This window comes from Hyperolius riggenbachi, chromosome 2 (genome assembly GCF_040937935.1).
Source record: "Hyperolius riggenbachi isolate aHypRig1 chromosome 2, aHypRig1.pri, whole genome shotgun sequence".
Classification (NCBI taxonomy): domain Eukaryota; kingdom Metazoa; phylum Chordata; class Amphibia; order Anura; family Hyperoliidae; genus Hyperolius; species Hyperolius riggenbachi.
Genome location: NC_090647.1, coordinates 544292582 through 544308680, shown reverse-complemented (window position 1 = coordinate 544308680; position 16099 = coordinate 544292582). Strand labels below are relative to the sequence as shown.

Genomic DNA, 16099 nt, shown 5'->3' with positions numbered 1-16099 from the left:
GACATGTAAAGTGGACAAATGTTTCACTGGAATATGAAGGAAAAAAATAAAGTTTTTTTTTTAAATTAAACTTGTTTCTGAGCCCAAATGCAGCCATGCTGGGGATGTGCCACTGCCCAGGCAGCCACCGCTGATGATACAAAAACACTGGGGGGAAGCCCCCGGCAGGCAGCGGAAGAATGCAGCCAATAGCCACACAAACGTCTGTATGTGCTAGTGTCTTTTCTGCTCTGATGTATTTAGATCAGGGCTGTCCAACTCCAGGACCTGAACTCTTGCACAGGACAGAAGGAAAACAGAGAGAAATGAGCCTAATCCCCCCTCATATGTAAGTAATCACAAGTGTAATTTGATCTCTCAGCTGTGTCAGCAAAGAAGATCAGCAACCCTTGGCAAACACAGCTAATTTGTTAACCGTATGTCTAAGTAGACACACTATGGATTTATTGCAGGAGTTCTGCAAGCTGTAATAAATGTTTTTCTTTAAAAGTTATTATGCTGTTGCGTATCTGAGTGCGGGTCCGCTTTTAATATCTATGTGAGGTAAATATTTTTTTGTAGGTAAAATACCTCATGAGGTATTTTCCTCTGTTTTTTAGCAATTCTGAAAGTTTTTTCTTTATTTCCGAACATGAGGTAAATGCATAGAGTGAGGTAAAACATGAGATATTTCAGCAGTAAGCCTGCAGCAAATAAATAATAGTAGTCTTTAATTGTCTTTCATAAGTCTTTCATAAGTTACGATAGTCTTTGGAAGATTTTTTTTTTTTTTTGAGGGGGAAGGTGTATTTGCTTATGTAGCAACCTATGAAAAGTATATTTATAGGCATCCATTATTAAAAAAAATCCATTAAGTATTTGAAGTTTTATTTCTACTATTCTTTTCTATTACACAGCCTGAATAGGGACGTCACTAAAACAGCAATAGGAACTCCACTAAAAACTGCAAAATGACTTTACCTCCAGGTACAGGCAGGTCTTACACTGATCAGTAAATTATGTGCCAACATGCCCCCTAATTTCCATGAGAATAGTTATTTTCGGTAAAATTAATGCAAATTACCTCATGAATTACCTCATAATTTACCTCATGAGGTAAAACATGACAAACTTACCAACATTGCAAAATGTCATTACCTCATGAGGTAAATTACTGTACATGAGGTAATTTGTTTGATAACCCTAGCAGAATTGAGGCCATTGCTTTCATATTGCACATTAGGCAAACACTGAAAAGCAGGGGTCACACATGCTAGAATTGCACGCTTTTTGTGGCAAAACACGCACCATTGCGATCGTCATGGAAGTTAATGGCCAGCTAGGGAATTGCTATTTTTTTATGCATTTGTTTTTGTTCCCCTTCCACATTTTCTTCTTACTTGAAAAATTAGATGGCCTTCCACTTCCCTTCCCCCCCCCCCCCCCCACCCCCAGAAAAAGCACAGGTTTTTAAAGCAAAACAGAAAATAAACGAACTCAGAAAATCGTGGATGGAAAAATCCAATCAGAGGGCGATGTAAGCTCCAAAATCCCATGGAAAGAAATCGCGGGAGCAAGTGTGACATCGGCCTAAAGGTCGTTATAGAACCTGGAAATTGTGTATCTACCGCAAGCTGCCTGAAGCAGTTACCGTAAACGATGGTAAAAATTTACATAGCGAACAAAGAAGATTACATTTATTTCATTGGATGCATTTATCTGATCTAACATCTCAACTTTCTAGCATCTCAACTTTAAAAAAACTGTACCCAGGATTGAACATCTCAGTCAGTAGCTGATACCCCCTTCCCCATGAGAAATCTTTACCTTTTCACAAACGGGTCATCAGGGGGCTCTGTATGGCTGATATTGTGGTGAAACCCCTCCCAAAGTGTGATGTCATGACCATGGTCCTGACCATTTGCTGTCTGTGAACCTCATTGCATTGTGGGAAATATCAGTTTTTTCCAACTGCCAAGCAAGCAGCATCTCCCTCTGTGCCTAGAACTCTCAGTAACGAATATTCCGTAAGATCACCTGCCAGGACTAAAGCTGTCTCCACCAGGGATACATTTCAGAATGTAAATGAGGGAGAGGAAATATTTTACAACGGGCAAACACTGACTACATAATCTATAAATGAATATTGTAAAAAAATGAGCCGTTTTATTAATTACGTTACTTTCATTACAGTTCCTCTCTAAACGAGATGTTTTTTAATTAGGATGACAATATTTTAGTCTCTGCTCTCCCAGGATGTGTGCAGAGGAGGTAGTATTACCCCCAGGAACAAACTCTAGCATTATTGTTTGTGCAGGAAACCGAACAATCCGATTGGCTGCTCTGAGCAGTGCGGAGTTCCCCCTAACACTTACAGGCTGAACAGGTTTCATAATTAAACCCAAAGAGGATTCAGATCCTGATACAAATTGTCGCCTCTGGAGAAACTGGTCTATGCGGATGGCGGCAAACGCGCCAGTTAGCCGCGGATAACCATGAAAGGCACGTCAGGAAAACAGCGATATCAGGGTAAATATTCCTCTGCTTCCGTGAGAACCGGCATCTCGGGAAACCCGCCGCCTCATCTGCAATCCTGGCACGATCGCCGCCTCTCCCGGACCTGGGATGTAATTTAATTTAGACTGTATCACTCTCTATAGGGGGCAGCAATAAAGAGAAGTCTGGCTGAGAAATGCTGTAATAGGTAAAAGGAAAGAGAAATAAATCACTATTAATTCTTTTACATTATTAATCAGCTGTAGTGATCAAAACTACCCAGTGGAGGCAGCCCCAGGAACATTATATTACACATTTCATTTTCTGCCAAATGAATGCCGTTGTGCAGCCAATCACAAGGCGGGCGCTTTGGGCTTATTACTCAGCCGTACAAAGAGCGAAGATCAGGGGCGAAACGTGGCGGACATTAGCCACTGCTCAGATTTCACTTTGATTGCAGTTAGGGCACCTGGGTATTTAAAGTGAACCCGAGGTGAGAGTGATATGGAGGCTGCCATATTTATTTCCTACTACCATTTACCTGGCTATCCTGATGAGCCTCTGCCTTTAATCCTTTTCGCCGTAGCCCCTGAACAAGCATGCAGCAGATCAGGCGTTTTTGACATTATTGTCAGATCTGACAAGATTAGATGCATGCTCGTATCTGGTGTGATTCAGACACTACTGCAGCCAAACAAAACAGCAGGACCTCCGTTGTCCTTTAAACAATACCAGTTGCCTGGCTGTCCTGCTGATCTATTCGACTTTGGCGTCAAGTCCTGGGGTGGGGTTTTGCAGGGGAACGCGCGCGCATCCCTACTTGTGTGGCTGAGCTCTGCTCTGTCATCAGTCTATCGCCGCTATTAGAATGTTAGATGGCGAAACCGCCGTCTATTTACATTGTACAGCGCTGCGATCTATGGCAGCGCTGTACTGGGGACAGGCGTGTCACTCGACTGTCCCCTGGGGAGGCTCAGATGCCTATGAGTGCTGATCACTGTGATTGGCTGGTAGGGGTGAGGGGGGTGGGGGGGATCAGGGATACAAAAATAATAATAAAATAGACATTTTATTAAAAAAACAAATAAAAAAAATGTGCTGCAACAGCGATCAGAGCCCACCAACAGAAAGCTCTGTTTGGCCTGGTGCACACCAAAAACCGCTAGCAGATCCACAAAATGCTAGCAGATTTTGAAACGCTTTTTCTTCTTTTTCTGCAGCGTTTCAGCTAGCGTTTTGCGGTTTTGTGTAGCGGTTTTGGTGTAGTAGATTTCATGTATTGTTACAGTAAAGCTGTTACTGAACAGCTACTGTAACAAAAAACGCCTGGCAAACCGCTCTGAAGTGCCGTTTTTCAGAGCGGTTTGCGTTTTTCCTATACTTAACATTGAGGCAGAAACGCATCCGCAATCCAAAATCTGCAGCAGCCCGGGAGTACGCGTTTCTGAAAAACACCTCCTGCTCTGGTGTGCACCAGCCCATTGAAATACATTACCCTAGCGGATCCGCACCCGCAAGCGGATCGCAAACCGCAGCAGAACCGCTCTGGTGTGCACTAGGCCTATGTGGGCAGAAAAAAAAAGGGGGGGGGGGGGGGGAATCATATGTGTGCTAAGTTGTATGGCTCTGCAGCACGCTCTTAACTTTCATACCTTAACACTATCAGGTAGAGAAAGCAAAAAGAGGAACACAGCCTAGTTATTTGTGTGTTAGGCACTATACATACTTGTCACATGTCCTTTAAGAACCAGGACATTGTTGTTCCTAATATTTACACGTTGGATAATATACCTTTTGAATAACTCTGCATTCTCATAATACACATGGATTAAAAAAAAAAAAAAAAAAAAAAAAAGCGATAGCGTTCTGTATGAGGAACTCCCATCAACTAGGACTCTGCGGCGAATGCGGGAGAATACTCACTTAAGGTAGCCACACGATACAATTTTTAAAATATCTTTAAAACAATTTTTTGTGCGATTCGATCGGATCAAATTCGATTGATCGATTAAATCCAACATGTCCAATCGAGATTCGATTCGATAGTGTGGTCGAATGCCATTGCAAAACAATGGCAAATCGATCACACTACCGATGGAATCGAATCCCGATCGGACATGCCGGATTTAATCGATCAATCCAATTTGATCCGATCGAATCCCACAAAAAATTGTATCGTGTAGGTGGGGCGTTCAATTCAAGGATTGCAATCACTTTTTGTGATTGATTGTAACATTTGAAAAATCTGACCCATGTACCACAAACTTTTAATTTTTTCCCCAATTAAGAAAAATGATTGAAAACTGAGAAAATTACTTGGCCATATACTGTATATCAAGAAATTGGCAATCTACCACACACCATTCAATTTTCATTGATTAATTGATCAAACAAATCCACCACTCCTGATCGATTATATATTAGGAATTCAGATTGGATTTCTTGCTCGAATAAAAAAGAAAAAAAGCTTTAGAATAGTCGTTTTGTTGCCACTTTATCCAAGACATGGCTGCTCACAATCACCAACGACGACAATGGCGATTTGATATTTTTATAAGCCTTGATGATGTCACAATTACTGTGATTTAGGAAGGAGGGAACGCAGTGAAACTCACTTGCCTATTTATAACGACGGCTCAGACAAAACTGGGGCAAAAAAGACCTGTGCCCCAGATTTCACAGCATTGCATTGATGGATTAGGACCACTGAGGTTTTATGGAACATATAACCAGGTGCAACGGAATCTAAAGAGAACCTGTAGTCAAAAGAACGCAATTAATAAAACTGCTAATTTTTTACAATATTCATTTATACAGGGTGGGCCATTTATATGGATACACCTTAATAAAATGGTAATGGTTAGTGATATTAACTTCCTGTTTGTGGCACATTAGTATATGTGATGGGGAAAACTTCAAGATGGGTGGTGACCATGGTAGCCAATTTTGAAATCTGCCATTTTTAACCCAACTTGTGTTTTTCAATAGGAAGAGGGTCATGTGACACATCAACTTATTTGGGAATTTCACAAGAAAAACAATGGTGTGCTTGGTTTTAACGTAACTTTATTCTTTGAGCGACCTCTGGCTTTGGCCATAACATACATATCAAATTGTAGTTTACCATTCCCAATCGAAGAGACTATCCAATTATTGGCCAAAGCATCGAACACCACCGTAACAAAGCAGATTGCCCTCTTTCTAAATATGGGGACCTGTAGTAAAAGACTGCCACTTTTTATAAATGGACCCTTAACTTGCTAGCAGCTTCTAACAACATTTTTAGTTTGAAACTGCTCTGCACTGTAAACCTCTGCAGACAAATCTTGTTTGGCTGCCTAGAGCAGAGAGCAGTTATAGTTATCTGTTCTGGACATCTTCTCTTTCTCCACCAGTGGATCTGAACTTCCGACATGTTTTTTGGGTCCCGATCACATGATAGCACATGTGATTAGGATCCAGAAGCCCACGTCAGCGTTACAGTGCCACCTGGTGGTGGACGAGGGGTGATGGAAAAGATGGAAGAGACTATTACATCAACCCTCTTCCACACTGGGTGGCGCTGTAATGCTGACATGGTCTCCTGGATTCCCTTATATCATGTGATCGGAACTGAGAAGACATGTTGGGGCTACATTGCTACCGATGTGAAGGAGAGGAGCCGATTCAGCCATCCGGATAGGTAACTATAAAGCGCTCTCTGACGAGCCTGGCTGGGGGAGGCACATTTCCCCAACAGCATGAAAAATTCGGGCCTGCAGCCGAATAAAAGTTTTACTTAATTTGGCTGCTACAGGGTTAAAGAGCACCTGAAGTGGGCTAAATAATACAAGTAAAGTCTTAAAGCGGAACTGTAAATACTTTTTAAACACATTGTTTCACTTACCTGGGGCTTATGCAAGCCTCCAGCAGTCGTCCTGCCCGGGCCTCCATTCTCCCACCGCCAGCTAATTTCGGTTTAGCCAATGGGCCACTGCGGGGCACGCGTATCCTTTGTTCGCGTCCCCTGCTATTGCAGAGGGGAAGGCGAAGAAAAGATACGCTTGGTAGGGCTGCGCTGGCATCGTGCTTGGAAGTCTAGGTACGGAACGCTGGCGGGAGAACGGAGGCTCGGGCGGGACAGGACAGCTGCTGGGGGCAGAAGCCCCAGGTAAGTGAAACACTGTGTTTAAAAAGTATTTACACTTCCGCTTTAAATAAAAAAACAAAAGAAGGATTGGAAGTATAAAGAGTTTTACTCACTTGCTCACCTGTAATCTAGTAAAGTTGCTACCCCCCCCCCCCCCCATCCAAACCAGCCCTAAGCTCTGTGTGCCCCCCCCCCCCCCCCCCCCTCTTCCTTTAGCGTTGTTTCTGCAGTGTATAAAGAGCATAACTTGCCTACAGAGCATTTTTATTTCTTCCTTTCCAATTCTACTTTCTGATTAAACATTGAAGACTTTACATTTATCATTGAGCCCGGTTCAGGTGCTCAATTTTCATTTGAGTCAATGTTGGCATCAAGTCGACTGTCACTGAAAACAAGGGGACGGGGGTCCTTTTAGCAGAAAAGTCTGCAACACATCACCATTCATGAATAACATCTCTCCTACCGCCTCGTCTTAAAAGGTCAGCCATTAAGTCATCACAAACGTGTTCAGTGCTCTTTTAAAATTCCATTATTGATTTTGCCATTACTGCCTCCTGCACCAGGGAATTCAGCTTAAAAGAATTACGCTTCCAAGACCAAAGCGGCTTCCGGTGTCAATCCTCTTACAGAAAATTGTATTAAAACATAAACCTAATAAGGAACTGATGAAGTTATTGGGGTCTTAAAATTGACAAGAACAATGCCCGAGATCCTTATCAGATAAAGGGACGTATTTTTAAGAAAAGTTAATAAAATTCACATCACATCCTACATGGTGCAATCCGGCATAGTGTAAACCTAGTCCTAAAAGTTAGCAGAGATGTGAGACCTATGGAAGCTGCCATACTTATTTTCTTTTAAACAATACCAGTTGCCTGGCAGCCCTGCTGTTCTTTCTGGTCAGTAGGGTCTAAATCACACCTGAAACAAGCATGCAGCTAATCTTGCCAGAATTTTGTCAGATACAACTGACCTGCATATGCTTGTTCAGGGTCTACGGCTAGAAGTATGAGAGGCAGAGGATCAGCAGGACTGCCAGGCAATGTGCATTATTTAAAAGAACATACACGTAATATATATATATATATATATATATATATATATATATATATATATATATATATATATATATATATATATATATATATATATATATATATATATATATATATATATATACATACACACAGTGGAGGAAATAATTATTTGACCCCTTCACTGATTTTGTAAGTTTGTCCAATGACAAAGAAATGAAAAGTCTCAGAACAGTATAATTTCAATGGTAGGTTTATTTTAACAGTGGCAGATAGCACATCAAAAGGAAAATAAAAAAAAAAACCTTAAATAAAAGATAGCAACTGATTTGCATTTCATTGAGTGAAATAAGTTTTTGAACCCCTACCAACCATTAAGAGTTCTGGCTCCCACAGAGTGGTTAGACACTTCTACTCAATTAGTCACCCTCATTAAGGACACCTGTCTTAAAGAGAACCAGAGAGGAACGAGGGGTGAAAAAGGGCAAAGATTTTATACATACCTGGGGCTTCTTCCAGCCCCATAAGCCTGAATCGCTCCCACGCCGCCGTCCTCAGCTTCCTGGATCCGCCGGTACCGGACCCGTCACTTCCGGCGGACGCGGCCAATTGTCCGCATCACAGGGGCTCCCTCCATACATGTACGCATGCGGCTGCGCAGTAAGCAGCCACATGCGTATCTCTATGGAGAGAGCACCCTGTGATGCGGAGAATTGGCCGCGTCCGCCCGCCGACTTGCCGACTCGCGGCAATGACGGGACCCGGTGGTGGCGGATCCAGGCAGCGGAGGATGGCGGCGTGGGAGCGATCCGTGCGTATGGGGCTGGAGGAAGCCCCAGGTATGTATAGTTCATCCTCTCTGGTTCCCTTTAACTAGTCACCTGTATAAAAGACACCTGTCCACAGAATCAATCAAGCAGACTCCAAACTCTCCAACATGGGAAAAACCAAAGAGCTGTCCAAGGATGTCAGAGACAAAATTGTAGACCTGCACAAGGCTAGAATGGGCTACAAAACCATTAGCAAGAAGCTGGGAAAGAAGGTGACAACTGTTGGTGCGATTGTTCGAAAATGGAAAGAGCACAAAATGACCATCAATCGACCTCGCTCTGGGGCTCCACGCAAGATCTCACCTCGTGGGGTGTCAATGGTTCTGAGAAAGGTGAAAAAGCATCCTAGAACTACACGGGAGGAGTTAGTGAATGACCTCAAATTAGCAGGGACCACAGTCACCAAGAAAACCATTGGAAACACATTACACCGCAATGGATTAAAATCCTGCAGGGCTCGCAAGGTCCCCCTGCTCAAGAAGGCACATGTGCAGGCCCATCTGAAGTTTGCCAATGAACACCTAAATGATTCTGTGAGTGACTGGGAGAAGGTGCTGTGGTCTGATGAGACCAAAATAGAGGTCTTTGGCATTAACTCAACTCGCTGTGTTTGGAGGAAGAAAAATGCTGCCTATGACCCCCAAAACACCGTCCCCATCATCAAGCATGGGGTGGAAACATTTTGCTTTGGGGGTGTTTTTCTGCTAAGGGCACAGGACAACTTAATCGCATTAACGGGAAAATGGACGGAGCCATGTATCGTGAAATCCTGAACGACAACCTCCTTCCCTCTGCCAGGAAACTGAAAATGGGTCGTGGATGGGTGTTCCAGCACGACAATGACCCAAAACATACAGCAAAGGCAACAAAGGAGTGGCTCAAGAAGAAGCACATTAAGGTCATGGAGTGGCCTAGTCAGTCTCCGGACCTTAATCCAATAGAAAACCTATGGAGGGAGCTCAAGCTCAGAGTTGCACAGAGACAGCCTCGAAACCTTAGGGATTTAGAGATGATCTGCAAAGAGGAGTGGACCAACATTCCTCCTAAAATGTGTGCAAACTTGGTCATCAATTACAAGAAACGTTTGACCTCTGTGCTTGCAAACAAGGGTTTTTCCACTAAGTATTAAAGTGAACCTTAAGTGTCCCAAAAAAAATGAGTTTTACTCACCTGGGGCTTACCTCAGCCCCCTGCAGCTGATCGGTGCCCACGACGAGTCGCTCTGATGCTCCGGGTCCCGCTGGCGGCCACTTCCGGTTTCGCCGTCAGGACCCGTCAGGCTGGGGAACGCGGCTGATACTACGCGTTCCCAGCCAAAATAGCACCCCTATGCGGCCATATGTCCGCATAGGCACCCGTATGCGGACATATGGCCGCATAGGGGTGCTATTTTGGCTGGGAACGCGTAGTATCAGCCGCGTTCCCCAGCCTGACGGGTCCTGACGGCGAAACCGGAAGTGGCCGCCAGCGGGACCCGGAGCATCAGAGCGACTCGTCGTGGGCACCGATCAGCTGCAGGGGGCTGAGGTAAGCCCCAGGTGAGTAAAACTCATTTTTTTGGGGACACTTAAGGTTCACTTTAAGTCTTTTATTGTTAGAGGGTTCAAAAACTTATTTCACTCAATGAAATGCAAATCAGTTGCTATCTTTTATAAAAGGTTATTTTTTCGATTTTCCTTTTGATGTGCTATCTGCCACTGTTAAAATAAACCTACCATTGAAATGATACTGTTCTGAGACTTTTCATTTCTTTGTCATTGGACAAACTTACAAAATCAGTGAGGGGTCAAATAATTATTTCCTCCACTGTGTATATATATATATATATATATATATATATATATATATATATATATATATATATATATATATATATATATATACATACACACACACACACTATATATATTATATATATATATATATATATATATATATATATATATATATATATATATATACATACACACACACACACACACACACACACACACACACACACACATGCAGGATGCATCTCTCTCATTCTGTTTCTGGCCTCTGTGAATCTTCAGGCCACTTTAATCACTTCAGGACGAGAGCAACTTTCACATATCAGCGCTGCGCCCATTCATTCACCAATAATTTTATTACTACTTATCACACCTAAATGATCTATATATTGTTTTTTTTCAGGACAAGTTAGGCTTTTTTTTGTGATAAGTTTGTTTAGTAATTACCTTTTAAATTTTAAAAGGAAAATAAGGAAAAACAATAGAAGAAAAACACTATTTCTCCATTTACATTCAGTATAGCTTTACAATAAACAGTGCTAACTAGAGGTTAAACCCACACATTTTATTTGCTTAGTCATCCTGGTTATTAAAACATTTAGATTTTGTTCCTAGCACAATGTATGGTAACATTATTGTATTTGGAAAGACAGGTGTCTTTCTGTTCTTTATTTTTTCTTTCTCATTGTACACTATCGATGATTACAAGATCTTATTTGCAAAAATAATAGTAATATACCCTCATGGCATACATATTTAAAAAGCCATGTTCCTATGGTAACAATGTATATTTTTTTCTTTTATATTTTACAAGTCTCTTATTTTGGTACAGAAAATGTGAAAATGTAATTGCTTTTGATTCAGTTTGTGACTAAAAAGAATACACAAGACATGGGCCTCAACCCTAAAACTGTCTAAATTGTATTCTAATAATCACGGTTAAAATGTTACCACATGTCTCGTAGTTTTCTTACAATTTTCCCAAGTTTGATCACAATTTTGAAAAGGATTTTTTTATGTTTTGATTGAGTTTGTCCCTACCTATTTTTTATGTGACGGGGGTCCAAGCTGTTAGACACACCAAAATGTATTCTACAACTCGTCATGGTTAAAGCGTTACGTGTCACATTTAGTAACAAACTGGTAGTGCATTGGCCACATATATATGTCCTTTGTCAAGAAGTGGTTAAAATGTTGTCTCGTCCCGTGATGTCACGCCACCACCGCCGCACTGATTGGCCCCTGAGGAAGAGAAGGGATATGGTAGCACAGTTCCCATTCCGGGATTCCGGCGGCCGGAGAAGGCTGCAGACAGACAGGCTGGAGTCCCGCCGCACAGCGCCGATCGCGGGCGGGACTCCTAAAAACTCAAAAGAGCAGGGAATTCCCTACCATGTCGTGAGCTCGGGATTACCGCTTATAGCTAATTTTTCTCAGATCAGAGCTCAGATCAGTATTACCGCCAGGAAGGCTACAAAAAAATACAAACAAGTAAAAAATAAACATGCATGCCAGCAGTGATCGGAGCCCACCGGGGGGGTCAAATCGCTTGCATGCTGAGTTGTATGGCCCTGCAGCTATCCCTTAAAGAGACTCTGAAGCGAGAATAAATCTCGCTTCAGAGCTCATAGTTAGCAGGGGCATGTGTGCCCCTGCTAAACCGCCGCTATCGCGCCGCTAAACGGGGGTCCCTTCACCCCCAAACCCACCCCCGCATACCTTGGTCGTAAATTTGGTCGTTCATGGAGGCAGGGCTAACGGCTGCAGCCCTGCCTCCAGTCGCGTGTATCAGCGGCGCATCGCCGCCTCTCCCCCACCCCTCTCAGTGAAGGAAGACTGAGAGGGGCGGGGAGAGGCGGAGATACGCGCTGACAGACGCGCGTGGGGCAGGGCTGCGGCGGTTAGCCCTGCCCCAACCAGGAAGAGGGGATGCGCTGCATGGAGGGGGATTTGGGGGTGAAGGGACCCCCGTTTAGCGGCGAGATAGCGGCGGTTTAGCAGGGGCACACATGCCCCTGCTATCTATGAGGTCTGAAGCGAGATTTATTCTCGCTTCAGACTCTCTTTAAAGCTGCAGTAGCCTGAATTGTAAAAAATAGCCTGGTCACCTGGGGGGGGGGGGGGGGGGGGTTGTAAGCCTACGGTCTTCAAGTGGTTAAAATGTAAAAAAATAAGGTAAAAATAGGTACTTTATTGAAAAAACTGTAGGTGTAATTTTACTATTTGGCCACAAGATGTCCTCACAGCTGACTTCCTTATGCATATTATTACTATGAAAGAGGAGGTGATTCAAAGAGGAAGTGATGAGTCTTTGTGAATGGCAATGCCGTCTCATAGACGGCGGCTTCCATTAGATCAATGAATAGGAACGGTGTTTCCATTCAATGATCTGGCGGCGGTAACAAGCACATGGGGGGGGGGGGGGGGGGGGGTGCACGAGCGGGAACACACGGCGGGGAGGGACGTAGTAGCTACATCCCTGCACATAGTTAGGGCATTTTGCAAAGACGTAGTTACTCGTCCCGGGGGAGGGAGAAGTGGTTAAAATATCTGCGGTGCCATTGACTTACATGACTTCGGGTCAACACACGTCACCGCAGGTGCTCGTTGATAACACGATGTTGCTGCTGCATCAGATCGGTTGCTTTTGGCGCTTCCAGACACTTAATCTGAAATGCCCCACAGATTTTCATTGCTTTAGCGCTACCCTGTGGTAAAAACGGGTAAAGTAACGCAATGACAACAGTCCGGTGTGAAGGGGTTACACAAGCGACACCGAAATGGGCAGCTATCACAAGGTATTTAAAAAGTGATGGCGATTTGTGTGGATTTCATTTCATTCTGCAAAAAATGACAAAAAAACCCCACTGATCTTATTCTCATCTGTCAGACTAACTGGAATATCTATACGCAAGTGGCTCCTTCCTCTCCTGGTAATGAACGAATGGCTATCAAACCATTCACTGCAACTGCCTAATGACCGGTAAACAGACACAAGCGCTTTACCTTGAGAAGACATCTCTTTTATTGTTATTTATCACCCCCCCCCCCCCCCCCCTGCAAATATAAAGGAATTAATTTTCTGCTCAGGGCGGCGGATGCCACAATTCAATCACACATTTTATGAAGACAGATGTGCTGCAGCGCTCTGATGACGCATCATGCCTGAACATTATACAGTGCGTCTATAGGAACATCTATATGGCGATTGTAAGCTGGCCTATAAACCAAGCAGACAAAAGGGGCCTTTTTATAGCATTTGGTTTCTGTTTGTGCTGTTTTCATTAGGATTCAGATGACTAGGAGGTCTCAGCTACACAAGATTCATAACTGCTTGAAGGACCACTGTCGTGAAAATCTTAAATAAATGTAAAACACATACAAATAAGAAGTATGTTACTTCCAAAGTAAAATGAGCCATAAATTACTTTTCTCCTATGTTGCTGTCACTTAGGTAGTAGAAATCTGACATTATCGACAGATTTTAAACTAACCATCTTCTCATGGGGGAGGGTTCTCAGGGTGTTTTTTTTTTTCAACAGCACTTAGTGAATGGCAGTTGCTCCGTCCAACTGCCAAAGAAGTGTACGGTGAGCAGGGAGGCTGGCCGGCATCTTTGTATAAATCTTTTTCAGGGAATGTCTTTATAAAGAATAAAGGCCATGTTGAGAATCCCCCATGAAGAGATGGACTAACCCAAAACCTGTCGGTAATGTCAGATTTCTAATACTTACTGTAAGGGACAGCAACAGAGGAGAAAAGTCATTTGTAGCTCATTTTACTCTGGAAGAAATGTACTTCTTATTTGTATGTGTTTTAAATTTTAAGATTTTCGAGACAGTTCCTCTTTAAAGAGGAATTGTCAGCCACAAAACCAAATTCTATTTACGCACTGCTCTGTGTTTATTATGCAGCCAGCAACCCGACCCTGCAATGCAAGCATTTAAATCTATTCAGAAATGTTTCTGCTGTAATAAATCTAATCTCAGTTAGCCTGACTCTATTTTTGCCATTACCAACAAGAAGGAAGCTGCTCATCACCCCACCCACATTCCTGCTCCTCACTGATTGGCTGAGGGCAGAAAAAAAAGTAAGGGAGGAAATGACATCAGGATTGGCTTCAGTTAGAGGGAATCAAGATGGCAAATGGCAGGAACAGAATTCTCTTTATTTACTATATAAAATCCACTGAAATCAAAAAGTGGACAGTACAATTCATATGTTATGTAGCAGAATAAGTTTTTTTTCCTGGGATAGCATGGCTGTCCGTGTGGCTTTAAAAAAAAGAACTGTAACAGTATATAGTAGAATACAGTAAAATATGCTGGATACCCACTTTAACATGAAAAATCTCCTGGTTTCACGATTAGAAACTTTTCCTTTGCTATATATTGGTATGTAGCCCCGCATACATGCACAAATGGCGCCGGGAGATTTGGGTGCAGGGTACAGCCTGCTCCTGCAAAAGTCCCGGTGGCATTAATTACTCATTCCCCTCCAGGCTGCCATGGACTTGGGGGTAAGACGTCATTTGGCTGGCAGCTATTGCCAGCGGCCGAATTAGACAATTTTTAAAGTAATATGCAGGGGCGTAACTAGAAGTCCCCGGGCCCCCCTGCAAGAATTTGAGTGGGCCCCCACCCCCACCCTGGAGCCCGCTCATGGCTGTTTGGGGGGGGGGGGGCAGGAGGGGTCGCAGCATGAGGAGAGAGCTTTGAAAATAAGCGGGGAGGGGGGACAGTCCCCCCCCCCCTCACCTCGGGCTCTCCCCTCTTGCATATATCTAAGTGTCAGCAGCGGCAGCAGCAGCAGGTATAATTACCTCCATTCACCACCGGAGGTCTCCGATCTGCAAGGGCTTCACATTACTTCCTGTTTTAACAGGAAGTAATGTGATCTGCAAGGGCTTCACATTACTTCCTGTTTTAGCAGGAAGTAATGTGAAGCCCTTGCAGATCGGCAACCTCCGTGGGGAATGGTGGTAATTATAGCTGCCGCCGCCACTGCTGACGCTTAGATAGATGCAGGAGGGGAGCGCAGAGGGGAGAGCTCGAGGTGAGGGGGCTGTCCCTCCCCCCCGCTGATGTGCAAAGCTCTCCCCTCATGCTGCGTCCCCTCCTGCCCCCCCAAAACGGCCATGAGCGGGGGCAGGGGCTGCTTTCCCTATTGTTACGCCAGTGGTAATTTGAGTTCTGTCGTTTGATGGCGTCCAAATTACTGTCTGTGCGCATAGTTTACATTATGTGTTATAGTGCGCCCAACTTTCTCAGTCTGCTCCGCTTAGCTCCACTCGCCTTTTGAGGTTAAGCATTTCCTAAAAGCTGGTTTTCCTGCTCTTTCTGCCCATGCATTTATCCTCATCGTTTTTTTGTTCCAAAGTAATGTTGCTGGTGTAAAATCTGTGAGAGAATCTGTGTGGTGGGGGAAAGGCTATTGGGCGGTGTCTATCTTTATCCAGTTTCTTAAAGGGACTCCGAGCAGTGCAGAAACTATGGAAAGATGCATATCATTTTAAAGCTCTCTTTCCAATGATATATAAAACGCCGCCCTACGCCTTTTAGTTTTCGCTATTCTCGTGATTGAAATTGCCGCGGCCGCGATTTCAATCGCGAAAATAGAGAAAACTAAAAGGTGACGATTTAGGTGTCGCCAGAAAGAGGAGAAAGAGAGCTTTAAAATGATATCCATCTTTCCATAGTTACTGGTATTACACAGGACCACACTTTCCCCAGTGTCAGCAGCTCCATTCAGCAGAAAAAGTCGCCCTGTGTAATACAATGTAACTATGGAAAGATGGATATCATTTTAAAGCTCTCTTTCTCCTCTTTCTGGCGACACCTAAATCGTCGCCCTACGCCT

General features: G+C 43.6%; 1 protein-coding gene across 6 annotated transcripts in view; it reads right to left on the bottom strand.

Annotated features, from left to right (window-relative positions):
* Positions 1 to 16099, bottom strand: part of AP1S2 (adaptor related protein complex 1 subunit sigma 2) — a 172404-nt gene that overhangs the window by 46591 nt on the left and 109714 nt on the right. The window lies entirely within an intron of this gene.